Here is a 15,794-nt window from a genome sequence, read left to right as displayed (position 1 = left end):
GACAGAGAAATGGCAGCCGAGCAACCAGAGATGAGGACCTGGCTGTGTTTTCCAACCTACATTAACCCAAAGAGACTGGTGATCAGATCTATGAAATGTCATCTAGTCGCCATCTCCAAAATAATAGGTGAGAAATCATTACAGAATTATCTTAAAACTGTGGCGAGATAAAAATCTTAAAGCAGGGATTTGAGGATTATAGCCCCTAGGGTTCAGGAAGTTAAATAGGAAAAAAATTACAACTTCATTTTTTACAAATCTCTGACATTTAGCTTGCATTGTTTAATAGAATCAAGAAGTTCAGATATTGCTATATTTGTTAATTTTTAATACTTTCATAAGTATATTTGAGCATCATTGGTTTCCTTTGTAGAAGAGCACTAGTGAAAAATCAGGAGTTGGGTAAACATTTTCTTAGAAAGCATGCCCTTTTGTGAGTTGTTACTTCATCTATACATCTGAGTGGCTAGACTAATGTTGGATTAAAATTAGTGAGTTGAAAGGGGGAGTGAAAAGAGGAAGATTGTTTGTTTGTGCAGATTTATATGTGAGACACATTACAATTGTGTATTGGTAGTGTTAAAAATCCATTGTGTCGAGACCTTGAAATACAATTTATATGCTTTTGCATTAAAATACATTTTTAAAAGAGCTCCATTGCACAAAAAGATTAAGAATCTGTCTTAAAGAGCTTAAATACCAATGTAAAATCTATAGTTGATACTTTATTAATGAAGTGTAGGTGAAATCAGAGTAAATTCATAGGGTTACTTTGAAGGCCTTAATATTTTGCCATTACTTGTTAGTTTCCTTCCCTTTCTATCAGATTCTGATTTTTTTCACATTTTTGAACTGCCCATCTCCCTCCAGAGATGGCCCTTATAGAAAAAGTGCACAATACTGTATCACTTAGATCTACAGCTTGTCTGTTTAAAATATGATTAGCATGGTGGATGTGGCCACAAAACACCCATTTAGAAAATAATCTGATGAAATTGCTCTCTGCCATCTGGTCTTATAAGTAGTTCTCTAACCAATATGAAATTATTTCCAATTATCTATAACCAAGTCTTTCTGGATTGTGGCTCCCAAAAATATAGAAATAATTGATAAAGAAGCCCTCCCCACAAATATTTGTTGAAATAATGTCTTTAAAAATCTGTTATTTTATGACAGTACTACATTAGAGACCTTTGATGGTGCATGTGAGCTGTTGCATGAAAGACTCAGATGTAGATTCCCACGGACTATGCCTTGAAAAACATTGGCTGTGTTTACACAACATATTTATCTATGCTTAACTGATCATGATTTATTTAATTAGCACGCTTTTCTACATTCATATCACACATTGAAAAGTAACCACATAGCTTTGTTTCACAAAGTATCCCAGTTTAAAATATTGTTGGCTACTTTCTAGCTGGGTGTTTTTCAAACAACCATAGAATGAATGCAGCCAACTTGTTATCTCTGTTTATCTCAGAGTTGTGAGATATCTGTATCCATTTAGGAGAATAATGAATTAATATATATATGAGAAAACTATGTTTAAAATTTGTACCAATTTATTTGTATTAGGTTTGAACATTGAAATACCTAAATTGCATTAAATCCAAAATCTTTGAGTCTATTTCCTGAGATTCAGCAATTGTCTATAAAGATTAACTGTACTGTGAACTTCTTTAATAGCTATGTAGAAGTAGATTCTCTTATTGAAACAAAACCCAATCCTTTTTTTTACTGTTTTGCGTGCAAGATTACTAGGAGAAAAAAATAAAACACCAACATCCATTTTAAGGCACAGAGTTAATAACAGAAATAGTGATAAACTTTCTCAATTTAATGTTCATATAACTCCTTGCTTTATATCTGTAATAACATATAACTGAAATAGAGGGCTCATTCTTATGTTTCCCTAACAGAGGTACAGACATGCCTTGAAAACTGTTTTAAATGACCTTTCCTCTTGATACAATTTTAAAAAAAATCATCTGTAGCCCACAGCTGAGGCAGCTTCATCGTCAGCTATTCCAGAATAAAAGGAATGTTTTTCTTCTTCAACATATTTTTCCCATGAACATGCTTCATTGGGAATAATGGCTGATGATGCAGTCAGAAGCTGGAATCTACTCAGCTCTGTTTGGTCACCTTTGGCTCCTTTGGCCTTATTCTCCTCTTTCAGGTCACTAGGCACTTCCATCCATGGCCATTTAACATCTGTGGAGCCAGGCAGCTGCTAATGCTTTCCAAAACACTTGCCAGTTCTTACACATGGACCTTATGACTATCGATTAAAACACAATATTCGAACCTTTTTTTAAAAAAACAACTAGGTTTAATAGTTTTGCATTAGACTCAAAACTTCAAAACAAAAGTCTTCCTGTCTTGAAAGAAGCTAGTTCTCTACTGCATGGAAACTCAATTTAAACTGGGAAAGAAAGCTGGGTTCTGGCTGCTATGGGTTGCTAGTTCCACAACCAGTGGGTACATTTCAAGTTTTCACCGTTTCTGCCTGACAAAATGTTTTGCCTGGCAATACTTTTTTTACTCTATGTACAGAAAAGTAAAATTTTGTCTCTTTCAGAGCTACCTCTGGATGTTGCCAGCCATAACCACTGGGTGCCCATCTTTGTTTTTGTAGCAGCATTATCATTTACCTGCATACCTCTTCAATGGAATAATAAGTCACAGGGAAAAAACAAGGGCAATGGGTAAACCAAGAGGGAGCACTCCCAAAAGTCTTTATAACTTTATAACCCCTCATCCCTGACCAGGGTATCTAGTACTGTTTTCAAAGACTGGTACTAAACTCATGATTCCACATGGCCTGAATAAGTGGCGTAGAGGACCTCTGAAAGATAGCTAACCCTTGCAGGCACCAACTACACTTGTCCAACTCTGCCCCAATGCAAGTTAGAGTGACTGAGTAGTGGGTGCTCTCCTGTTGCCAGAGATGCTCGGTGGGAGGAAAACCTAAGGCAGGGTAATTTCCAAATTGTTTTTAATAAATCCTTCCATTCCCCACCATCCAGTTAGAGCTGAAAAAGGTGGTTGGATGAGAAGCGAAACATTTTCGAAGAAAGAAAAACAAAGAAAAACAAAGAAAAACAAGGAAGTCCAATTGCCTCTTGAAAAAGCACCTTTCAGACTACTGTAGTCATCCTATGGAAATCTGAACTTCTGATACTGAAGGGATTGGAATAATGTTTTTTTCCCACATACATTTTTGTTAGGATCTTATGACCCAATATGTATATTGATTTCTTTTTTTCCCCCCTTAGTTTGCTATAGCTTTCTTTAAATAATGTTTCTTTTCTGCCTAATCAGTTTTTCCACTTCCACTGAAATAGCTAGCTAGATTCTTGAACTTACAATAAGTAAAAAATTCCTCAGTCAGGAGCCTCAGTCAGCACTTTCAAATGGTGAATATGGCAGTTGTACTTTAGCAAAGTTAAGAGTGTTAATAGTTTCCTAGTGTTTTTTATAAAATCTATTTTATAAAATCATTTTGCAATTATCTTTAAATTGGCTTAATATTCATTTTCTTATATTTTTCAATGGTGCACCATTCATCTCCAAGAAACACAGAACAGCTTAGGTTTCTGTTTTTATATAAAAAAATAGCTCTGAATGATGGATTAGATGACCCATAGATTCAACTGACATAGATTGATTTATATACAGGTAGTCCTTACATTCATTAATTTAGTGACTGTTTGAAATTACAACAGCACTGAAAATGATTTATGACCATTTTTCATACTTAGGTCCGTTGCAGCATCCCCACATTCACATGATCCAAATTTAGGCGCTTGGCAACTAACATATTTATAATGGTTCCTGGAGTCATATGATCACAGTTTGCAATCTTCTGACAAACAGCGTTAATGGAGAAACCAGATTCACTTAACAATCATGTTACTAACTAGGAATTGTAGTAATTCGCTTAATAACTGTGGCAAAAAATATCATAAAATGGCCTTAACTGTTGCTTAAATTTTGCATTCAGTTGAGGTCATAAGTGGAAAACTACCCATATCAGGCAAAGTAATAATGCAAATTGTTGAACCCAGTTACTTTGATAAAATGTACTGTAATGGTTTATTATTATGAATATCAGGTAATCATTATTTATTCAATAACCATAGTTTGTTGAGTGTTTGGCCTGAAATTGTTTAAATTGCTTTTATGGCTGGACAACTAATTGAACAGAACATTTTCTATTTCTATACAACTCTTTACACATTCTACGTCATGCTGGCTCTTTCAAAACAAATTTAATATATGGATTAGGTCTGGGTAATTTATTTCAGGGTTTGAAGAAGTTTGCTAATTTGATTAACTAATTAATTTGAGACACTGATTCTTAGACCACTGTGGATTCTGTTCATATTTTAAGGGAAGATGGAAACAGTATAAAGAATAAAATACATTTGGATATAAAACTTCTGAGAGATCAGGAAAAATGTCTAGAAAAAATTGTAGTGATATTGTTTGACTTAAAATTTTCTCCTGAAAAAGTCACCACTAGAACTATAGAGGCCTAATTTGCCAATTAACCAAACATAAAGAGGGAAGATCCTGGCAACATTTTCTTTTCTGTCAAATTCATGAGTTATAAGTGTGACAAATTTAAGTTGTCTTTGATTGTACTAGTGTTAAAACTAGCATTTTCTCCCTTGAGCTGAGAGTATCCAACAACGGTCATGTGTAAAATCTGCTATGCTTCATCATACATTATTTTGGAGATTAAATGGTTGGTTTAACCTCTAATGCTACAGAAGTTAGCAAATCAACAAGAATCTATCACCGCAGTGTTGGAAATGTAACTCAGCGCTAGGATCATTTTATCATATGTGGTGGTCATGTACGAAAGCCAAGGAATTTTGGCGTCAGATAAAGACATGGTTGGAAGAGATGTTAGACCAAAATATAGATTTGAAACCAGAACTATTCCTATTAGGAATTATAAAAGAGAAACATAATAAAGGATTGATATATTTAATGTTTCATGTTATAACAGCAGCAACAGTGGTGGGCTGCTCCCGGTTCACACCAGTTCAGGAGAACCGGTAGTAAAAATCTGTTGTCGCTTGCAGAACCAGTACTAATGGCTGGCTGGCCATGCCCCCAAACTGGTTCTCTGGTTGCCGCACGCTTGCCCCGGCTGCCATGTTCATCATCACCATGTTCTTCGTGCACGCGCATCCCATTGCCTTGTAAGTCCAATGGGATGTGCATGCCTGAAGCTTTTCCTGCCAGTATTTTTGGCAGCCTGAGGAGAAAGCCGCTGGCAAAGCAGCCTTTTTGGAGGCTTTCTGGCCAGCCGCTTTCCAGCAGTGGCGGTTGGCTGTGGGCCACAGAAAACTAGGGTCGCTTGCCTTCCTGACTCTGGACCAGCTGCCACAGAAGGTAAGCAGCCGAACAAAGAGGCAGTGGTGGGGAGGAAGGCAGGCAAGCGGGCCTGGCCATGGGGATTGCCGGGAAGGCAGGCAAGAATGTCAGGGCCGCCCGGCTAGCTACTTCCCTTCCCCGTGGCCCTGCCATGCTTGCCTGCCTTCCGGCCCGTCCAGTGGTTGGGCAGGCGGCCCTTCCGGGAGACGGAGCACTACGCTGGAGCTGAGAGGGGTAGCAGCAGCTGCAGTGCTGCAGGAGGGCAGGCGGAAGTCCCAGGGCTACTGCACATGTGCACTGCATGTGAAGGGAGGCAGACACCCCCCTCTGAGGAAAAGAGGCAGCAGCAAAGCCCTAGCTGTCACCCGAGAGAGGGCTGCAGAGAGACACACACACACACAAACGCCCCTGTCACTTCCGCTGCCACTTCTTTTGCTGTTGGCTTCTCGTTTGTGAAGAGCTGGAAGACATTTCCTTAGATCTCCTCCAAACTCATTGTTGGAGTGTCAGTGATCTCAGGAAATGTCTTCCAGCTCTTCATGAACGAGAAGCCGACAGCAAAAGAAGCAGCAGCGGAGGCGACAGGTGTGTGTGTGTGTCCCCCTCCGTGGTCCTCTCCTGAGTGACAGCCAGGGCTTTGCCGCTGCCTCTTTTCCTCAGAGGGGTGGTGTCTGCCTCCAAGTCCTTGCAGACTTTTGCTGTTGGCAAAAGAAGTGGCAGCGGAGGTGACAGGTGTGTGTGTGTGTGTGTGTGTGTGTGTGTGTGTCCCTCTGCAAGGACTTGGAGGCAGACACTGCCCCTCTGAGGAAAAGAGGCAGCGAAGCTCTGGCTGTCACCTGGGAGAGGACCGCACAGAGACACAGACAAATGCTCCTGTTGCCTTCACTGCCACTTCTTTTGATCGTGAAGAGCTGGAAGACGTTTCCTAAGATCTCCGCCAAACTCATTGTTGGAGCGAAATGTGGCAGCCATGAGCTGCGCTTTCCTCCAAGTCTCATCTGAAAAGCTCTGTGCAAAGAGGAGCACCTGTTTCCCACTGCTGCCCACAGCACTTAGAGGAAAGTATGGCTCATGGTGCTAAATTTTGCTGTGGCTTTCCCATAAAGAGCAACAAAGGAGAGAAACAGCCACTGACCTGGAGAACACATGGACTGGAGCAGCTCTGTGTGCTCTCCACTGGCTGTTTCTTCCCCTTTGCTAGTGCAGCACAGCGAAATGTAGAAGCCATAAGCTGTGCTTTCCTCTAAATCAAATCAGGAAAGATCTGGCAGGGAGGGGTGCCTCTGTCCACTGGCTTAGGGCAGCGGGCTCAGCTGCAGCCCAGACGAGCTGAGGAATTGCGGGGAGCCTCCCATGTGTTGCACTCCTCTCCCAGCCTTTGCCCGTGCCTCCGTGCCTCCAACATCTCCCAATGCCACCACCGTTGGAGCCATGACAGAGACGGGGGCAGCCCAGTAAGCTGAGCACCCGAAAATGGCGCAGAGGCACGGGCGAAGGCTGGCAGAGGTGGTGCAACACATGGGAGGCTCCCCACAATTACTTGGCTCATCTGGGCTGCAGCTGAGTCCGTTGCCCTAAGCTGGCAGAGCCCGCGCAGGGCATGGCTGGGAGCCCGCAGGGCACGGCTTGGAGCATGCTAACCTTGCCCTCCCCGAGTGCTGGATTCTGCCGTTGCCATCGCCCCTGGCCTGCCCAGCTCGCCCCTGGCTGGCTCCACACTCATGCGGGCTAGCATGAGCGTGGCTCTCCAAGAGCTTGGCAAAAACAACGGCAAAAAATTCTCCGGTCGGCCGGCGAGAAGGAAGCTGCTTCGTGCTTTCCCTCCATTGCCCTTCCTGGCCGAAAAGCCGTGGCTGGTAGGCCGCAGAAACAGGGTCAAGAAGGGGCGCTTTTCAGCCAGGAAGGGCAATGGAGGGAAAGCCGAGTCGACCACCGCCACCCCACTGCGTCTCGACCTGGATATGGGGCCGGAGTGTAAAAAAAAAAAAAGTGTCAAAAAGTCCAAAAAAAATTCACCACTGTTTTGGTGGGTGTGGCTTGGTGGTGGTGGGTGTCATGTGATTAAGTGCGTGAGTGAGGTCAAGTTGGCCACACCTACTCAGTCATGCCCCTGCACCTAGCCACATCCACAGAACCAGTAGTAAAAAAATTTAGAACTCACCCCTGAGCAGCAAATTTGGTGTATGCACAAAATTGGAAAAATAGAGATATCCCCTCTGAAAAAGAGATAATAAAGAAAATAATGGTCTGTGCAGAAATAGACAGGCTGGCATTAGAACTTAATAATGATGCAAATTGTTGAACCCAGTTACTTTGATACAATGTACTGTAGTGGTTTATTGTTATGAATAATAGGTAATCATTTATTCAGTAACCATAGTTCGTTGAGTGTTTGGCCTGAAATTGTTTAAATTGCTTTTATGGCTGCACAACTAATTGAATTAGAACATTTTCTATTTCTATACAACTCTTTACACATCCTACATCATGCTGGCTCTTTCAAAACAAATTGTTTTAATGGAGAGTAACTAGAAAGCAATATTTTAAATTGTGTTAGCACTTGTATTTTGAAAGAATCTGAACTCTTTCTTCATCTCACAATAGAAAGAATGAATATAGAAAAGAGCAGTGAATAAAGGAATGCGATTTCTCAGGTATAACTCACCCAACTGGAGTACTAGTCCATGATAAATATTTCCAGCACTGTTTACCTGTAGAGAAATTATACTATGTTATTGTCATGAAAAATTATTTCACTTGTGAGTTATTAGGATTAATTGTGGACAATCCAAAACTCAATATAAGTGGTATGGATCAGATAAAATTGAATTTAAATCATTGTACTTTGGGATACTTTTGCAAAAAATGAACAAGGCTTTCAATTCTCTGGAGTGTTTGAGGATGCAGACCGTAATTCAGCATGGTCTAAAAACAGGAGTCTCCAACCTTGGCAACTTTAAGCCTGGCGGACTTCAACTCCCAGAATGCCCCAGCCAGCTTTGCTGCTGGGGCATTCTGGGAGCTGAAGTCCACCAGGCTTAAAGTTACCAAGGTTGGAGACCTCTGGTCTAAAAGAACTCTAGATTTGGATGTAAAGAAAATATGATTTTTATTGGTTAATAAGTTATTTTCCCAGGCTAGTCAAAGTGATTTCCTTGTCTTAATAATGTACTTTATAATGCTTTGTGAACCATGCTTTGTGAACCATGCTTTATTCACAGTCTTCTGTACCTTGTTAAATTTTAAAATAAAACTTGTTTTATATTTGTCCACCACTTTCTATCTATTTTATTGTCATTTATTATTTAGCGTGTGGGTTCAACCACACTGAAGTAAGTGCTTTTCACAAATGGGAAGATAATGAGTGAAGAGTGCAACCATTGAGGATTTGAGGAATGAAGCAGCAAACTATAGTGAGTTGTCAAATAATAATTTGGGGTTCCAACTTGAGCTGGAGTTGCACAAGAATAAATAAAAATGAGATCCAGACAGCTGTGAGGACAGAAGAAATATTTATTCCTAAACAGTTTGCTTCTAGGGGAAGGATGCAGCAAAATGAGGTTCAGTGGAAAACTTTTATAGGGGGAGCTTGTCTGGGATGTAGAAGTGTCTATGTGCTGAGTGTGTGTGTGTGTGTGTGTGCATGCTTGTGAACATACAGTTCTGCTGGGAGACTTAATTAACTATTTGTGTTTGCAGACTTTATCTTTTAATATGTGGATTAGGTCTAGGTAACTTATTTCAGGGTTTGAGGAAATTTGATTTGAGACACTGATTCTCAGACCACTGTGGATTCTGTTCATATTTTAAGGGAAGATGGAAACAGTATAAAGAATAAAATACATTTGGATATAAAACTTCTCAGAGATCAGGAAAAATGTCTAGAAAAAATTGTAGTGGTGATGTTTGCCTTAAAACTTTCTCCTGAAAAAGTCACTACTAGAACTATAGAGGCCTAATTTGCCAATTAACCAAACATAAAGAGGGAAGATCCTGGGAACATTTTATTTTCTGTCAAATTCCCATGATTTATAAGTGTGACAAATTTAAGTTGTCCTTGATTATACTAGTGTTAAAACTAGCATTTTCTCCCTTGAGTTGAGAGTATCCAACAACAGTCATGTGTAAAATTTGCTATGCTTCATCATACATTATTTTGGAGATTAAATGGTTGGTTTAATCTAATGCTACAGAAGGTAGCGAACAAAAGTAATCAAGTTACATGTTATTTTATTTCTATGATTTATATGGCTGCCCAATTCACACAAAAGCCTTTTTGAATCAGTAAACTTTTCCATTCCATTCCTGGCTAGCTTAACAGTCAAATATTTATTCAGTATTTGCAGATGTTCCTGTCCTAAGCTTTGCTGATTCCCACTGCTCTCCAGCTTCAACGTTTACAATAACTGTTGCATTATAGATGTAGTGAGCTGCCATATATTTTCTTAAGCATCCTTAACTGCACGTTTTGATTACAAATTCAAGTACAGTGTTAATATTGTGTCATATTCATAGTTAATATTTTACATTGCTATGTTAGTTATTTTTGTTTGTCTGTCCTGCCATGTTTTGGAGAATAGTAAAATTATAGGATCTGATTTTAGGCTATTTGTGTTTGAACACTATTTGTTCATTAACTCTGGCTGTTTGATTTCTTTTTTGCTATGCTATTTCTTTTATAGTGAATTATTTATAATGAAATAAATTTAATCTAGAAAGATTTCTGATGGATGAGGGATTATATTTTTGTTTCTTTAACAAAAAGCAAACTGTATTAGTTGTATAAAGAACTGTAAATGATTCTGATTTTTTATACTTAGCCAAGCAGACACTCCAGCATATGTTTTCTGGCTGCTTTCATGCCAGTGAAGAAAATTCTGTCATGTGATTTTTTCAAAACCACTGTTTATAAGAGACAGTTCATCTGATTTATGTATATTTTGCTTATAAGTCTGATTTCTAAATATTAATGAGATTTACTCTTAAGTAGTTGCAATTTTTTCCTTTCTGCTCAATTGTGTCTGATCTTAGAGACTGCCTGAATAAGCTACTTGGCATAGTTTTTCAGAAGTGATTTGCCATTGGGCTGAGAAGAAGTGAAGTTAAACATCACCCAGCTGGCTTTGTCCCAAAGGTAGAACTAGAACACTCAGTCTCCCAATTTCTAGCCTAATGCTTTAACTAAACTGGCTCTCTCAGCTGCAGTACTTCCATGTAAAATGGCTTTTGTCCATAAAAATAAGTACGATGCTAAGAACAAAATCCTAAAGAAAGAAAAATCTTACTTATATTGAAAGACTAGGAAAAAATCCCACTAGCTGCAGTATAAAAAAAAATGCACTGACATTATGGTCACCTTTATTTTTCTTAGCTTTAAGGGCAGATGTCCAAACTCCATTTTTCCACTATACAGAAAATCCTTGAGTTACGAATGTAATGGAGCCTGCCCATTCCATTCGTAACCCCAGGATTTGTAGGAGTGAATCTCGTACCTTGAATGTGACCACTCCCTCCTTTCTCACACACATTCACTAATCAAATGTGCGGCTCGTTAAGTACATGTGAGGTATCTCGGGGTGGAGAAGGCCATGGGGGGCCTAGTGATGGAACAGGCCACCTGCTTCAGACCACCCAAGGCCTCCCCCGACCCACAGATACCTCATTCTCCCTCCTGCAGGGTCCCCACAATTGGTCCCCCCCATCCTGCTGCACTGGGTCACTTACCTGATGAAGATCTGTCTCCTCTCCAGCCTGCCTGCTCCCTCCTTTTTCATCGCAGAAGCCTTCCTCAAGCAGTTCAGTGGTTAAAAAGGAGGCCCCAAAAGAGGAGGAGGTGGGGTGTTCTCTACTCCATTAACAACCTCCATAATATTTTAACTTCATTATCAATACATTATCCAGAACATAGATTTTATATCTCCAGTATCTTCCTTAGAATGACTTTATAAAAACCAAACATGACTAAACTGCTAGAGCTCCATTTGAACAATTGGACTCCATGGTAAAACAAGGCAGGTTTTATGGGGTCCCAAATGAAGAAAGATTATGTCAGCCCTGCACAATTGTGTGCATTTGTGAAGCATCAGCATCAGCCATTGAAGATACTGGACATATTCTTGTTGACTCTGTAGAAAAGGCTGCTTGCTTAGACCTTTATTTAAAAATTAAAAATTAAAAGATATTGGGGCAACCAGGAGAAATGGTCTTATTTGTAGGGAATAAATCTGTACATCATCAATACGTTTGCACTCGTTCATTTCAAAGAGAACAAAACATATTTATCAGATTGGCATTAACTGTAGGAGTGACTATCGTGAAGTTTTGTTTTGTTTTGTTTTGATCAATTAGCATTTTTGTATCAATTTTATATATTTGATATACTCAACTGATAACTAATTAAGTTCTTTTATTTCATGTTAAAACTACTTTATCTTTACCTTTTTATCGTTATATTGTATACTATATGCCCTGGTCCTATTAGATCTCTCAGCGGCTTTTGATACCATCGACCATGGTATCTTGCTGCACCGGTTAGGGAGTTTGGGAGTGGGAGGCACCGTTTATCGGTGGTTCTCCTCCTATCTCTCCGACCGGTCGCAGACAGTATTGGCAGGGGGGCAGAGATCGACCATGAGGCCCCTCACATGTGGGGTGCCGCAGGGGTCGATTCTCTCGCCTCTCCTGTTCAACATCTATATGAAGCCACTGGGTGAGATCATCAATGGCTTTGGGGTGAGGTACCAACTGTACGCTGACAACACGCAGCTGTACTTCTCCAGCCCAGTCCACCCCAACAAAGCTATCGAACTGCTGTCCCGGTGTCTGGAAGCCGTATGGGTCTGGATGGGGAGAAACAGGCTCAAGCTCAATCCCTCCAAGATGGAGTGGCTGTGGATGCCGGCACCCCGGTACAGTCAGCTGCAGCCGCGGCTGACTGTTGGGGGCGAATCATTGGCCCTGGTGGAAAGGGTGCGCAACTTGGGCGTTCTCCTGGATGGGCGGTTGTCTTTTGAAGATCACCTGATGACCGTCTCCAGGAGAGCTTTTTATCAGGTCCGCCTGATTTGCCAGTTGCGCCCCTTCCTTGATCGGGATGCCCTATGCACGGTCACTCATGCTCTTGTTACCTCTCGCTTGGATTACTGCAATGCTCTCTACATGAGGCTCCCCTTGAGGAGCGCCCGGAGGCTCCAGTTGGTTCAGAATGCAGCTGCACGGGTGATAGAGGGAGCCGCACGTGGCGCCCATGTAACACCACTCCTGTGCAGGCTGCACTGGCTACCTGTGGTCTTTTGGGTGCACTTCAAGGTTTTGGTTACCACCTTTAAAGCGCTCCATGGCTCCATGGCTTAGGGCCAGGGTACTTACGGGACCGAACGCCTCCCACTGACCCGTACGCTCGCACAGAGAGGGACTTCTCAGGGTGCCGTCCGCCAAGCAATGTCGGCTGGCGGCCCCCAGGGGAAGGGCCTTCTCTGTGGGGGCTCCCACCCTCTGGAATGAACTTCCCCCTGGACTTCGTCAACTGTCGGACCTTCGGACCTTCCGCCGCGAGCTGAAGACCTATTTGTTTATTCGTGCAGGACTGGCATAGGGTTTTTAATAGTTTTAATATTTGATATAAATTTTATAAATTTTATGGGGTTTTTATGATTTTAAATGTTTTAATTCGGCCATATTTTTAATAAGTTTTTTAATTTATTGTTCTATTTGTACACTATTGTCGTTTTATCTTGGCTGTAAACCGCCCTAAGTCCTTCGGGAGAAAGGCAGTATAAAAATCCAATCAATCAATCAATCAATCAATCAATCAATAAATTTTGTTTTATTTTATCTCACCATAGTATTTTATCTTACTTTTTTTTTTAATTTGCATTTATATCCCGCCCTTCTCCGAAGACTCAGGGCGGCTTACACTATGTCAAGCAATGGTCTTCATCCATTTGTATATTATATACAAAGTCAACTTATTGCCCCCAACATTCTGGGTCCTCATTTTACCTACCTTATAAAGGATGGAAGGCTGAGTCAACCTTGGGCCTGGTGGGACTTGAACCTGCAGTAATTGCAAGCAGCTGCTGTTAATAACAGACTGCATTAATCTGTTGAGCCAACAGAGGCACTTCACCATCTTATCTCAGTTATTGTATTTTACTGTGGCTGATGCTAATGTTTGATATGGTCAATTGACTAAACAATAAAGTATCATATTGACTAAACTGCCTGAATCTAATTCATCACATTTTCTATCACATAAAGATTCTGCGTGGCATTATTAGTTTTGAATGAAATGTAAAGTTATTTGGATAAAGCCTTTTCATATTCTGAAATGTTTTTATACAGGACACTGTACTCCGGACCATTTTAGATATAAGGCCAGCTTTGTACTATTTTTACTGTAAGAAAAACTAGAAGCTAATATAACAATTTTAAAATCAGGGCCACTTTCCAACTAAGAAGTTTGTTGTTAGCCAATTACCATACTTTTCGGAGTATAAAATGCACTCTTTTTCCCTCTAAAAGAGGGTGGGAATGTTGATGCGTCTTATACACCGAGTACAGCCATTTTGGGCCTCCCAAAGCCCCGCCCTGCGCGCCCGTTTTTGTGAAAAACAGTCCAGTTTTTCACAAAAACAGGTCATGCAGAGATTTTGGGAGGCCTGCAAAGTATTCCTGTGTGCTTGGGAGGGCAAAAACGCCATTTTTTGGGGGAAAAAAGGGCAAAAAACAGACCCATTTTTCACAAAAACGGGGCGCACAGAGGGTATGGGAGGCCTGCAGTTGCTCCTGGGTGCTGGGAAGGGCAAAACCACAGTTTTTAGCATCCCAAACCCCCCCACGCATCGTGTTTTTGCCCTCCCCAGCACCCAGGAGCACTCTGCAGGCCTCCCAAACCTGTTTTTGCGAAAAACAGGACGCACAGAGGGTTTGGGAAGCCTGCAGAGTGTTCCTGGGAACACTCCGGGGAGGGCAAAAACTTTTTTTTTCTTGTTTACCTTTGAAATCTTGGTGTATCTTATACACCAGCGCATCTTATAGTCTGAAAAATACAGTATATAAATAAAAACATTGCATTTGCCTCTATTTTCATAACCAGTTATTTTCCATTCATCTTGCACAAGAGGCATTCTATAAAAGTAAAAACAAAAGCCATTTAGTGTTTATAAGTACTTGTTGTAAATAAAACAATGCTTATACAGATTCCTTCCCCAGAATTGGCATCTTTGCTTCATTAAGAATCCCAGTGTTTATGGTATATGACAAAATTGGAAACTTAGGAGAAAAGCTGAAAAGGAAGAAGAAATGAACACTTACCTTATGAAGTGACTGATTTCAATCCCTGTTAGCCCAGAGATTAGCTGTTCCCTGATTCAGGATCACTCTCACACATACACATACACATTCTAGACAAAGTTCTTATAGTCCCGGTCTCAATCCATCAAAATAAAACAGAATTTATACTTTAGCTAGGTTGACTCTACAGCTTGTTACCCACATTCATTAAATTGAACACTATTGCTGCTAACCAGGGGCTTTGCCCTTACCTTGTTTTCAGCCAGCCCAGGGCAAGCAAGCACAAGTAGCAAAACATGACATAATAGAGACCAGTCTCTCTTCTTATAAAAGCCTATCTTGAGGACAGGGTAGCTCACCCTCTTGATGGATTCCTCTGCATTTGGTTGTCCTAGGCTTTGGTTGTTTCTATCCATTACCTGGAATGAAGGTCAACTAACATTCCTCGGTATCTCAATATCTTGAATGGAATCTTCTCCACCTGAGCTGCTCATTTTAATTTTCTTTAATTCTTATTTTTACCAAACAAATAATTTTTGCCCTTTCTGTTACATACTGTAAATCTGCTGCAAAGTTTTATTTCAGTCAATACTACATAAACGTTTTCCTGTGCAAGTCTCTTTACATACAAATTTTGTTTGCATTTTTCCTAGTGTGCATATTTTTTTCTAATATAAAAATTGCTTGTTATATATGTTATCCTAAGATGCAATTTTTGTGTGTGCATTTCCTTTTCATACCAATCATATTTTCAATTTGCAAAATTCTGAAAAATGGATTTCACAATAACAATGCATTCCAGTTTTGTTACAAGTTCACCCATGAATAGGACCAAATTTATGTAACAGTTGAAATGGAATGAATTTTTCATATATCCCTAGTCATAGTACCATATTGTCCTATCCCATCACTTTTAAAGTTAGTCGTAAATTATAAAGCTACTCTCTGTTAATTTCCAAGCCAAGGCTTTTAAACTATTGTAGTTTGAATACTGTTCTGTCTGGCAGACTGGATTTGAAGAGCAACACAAAAACATTGCCCAAATGAAGCAGATGCTCAAGTTCGAGGGACAGCAAAGTATGGCAACCAAGATCTAACATGCAAAG

Source organism: Ahaetulla prasina, chromosome 5 (genome assembly GCF_028640845.1).
Source record: "Ahaetulla prasina isolate Xishuangbanna chromosome 5, ASM2864084v1, whole genome shotgun sequence".
Lineage (NCBI taxonomy): Eukaryota > Metazoa > Chordata > Lepidosauria > Squamata > Colubridae > Ahaetulla > Ahaetulla prasina.
Note: the sequence above shows the minus strand (reverse complement) of the source record.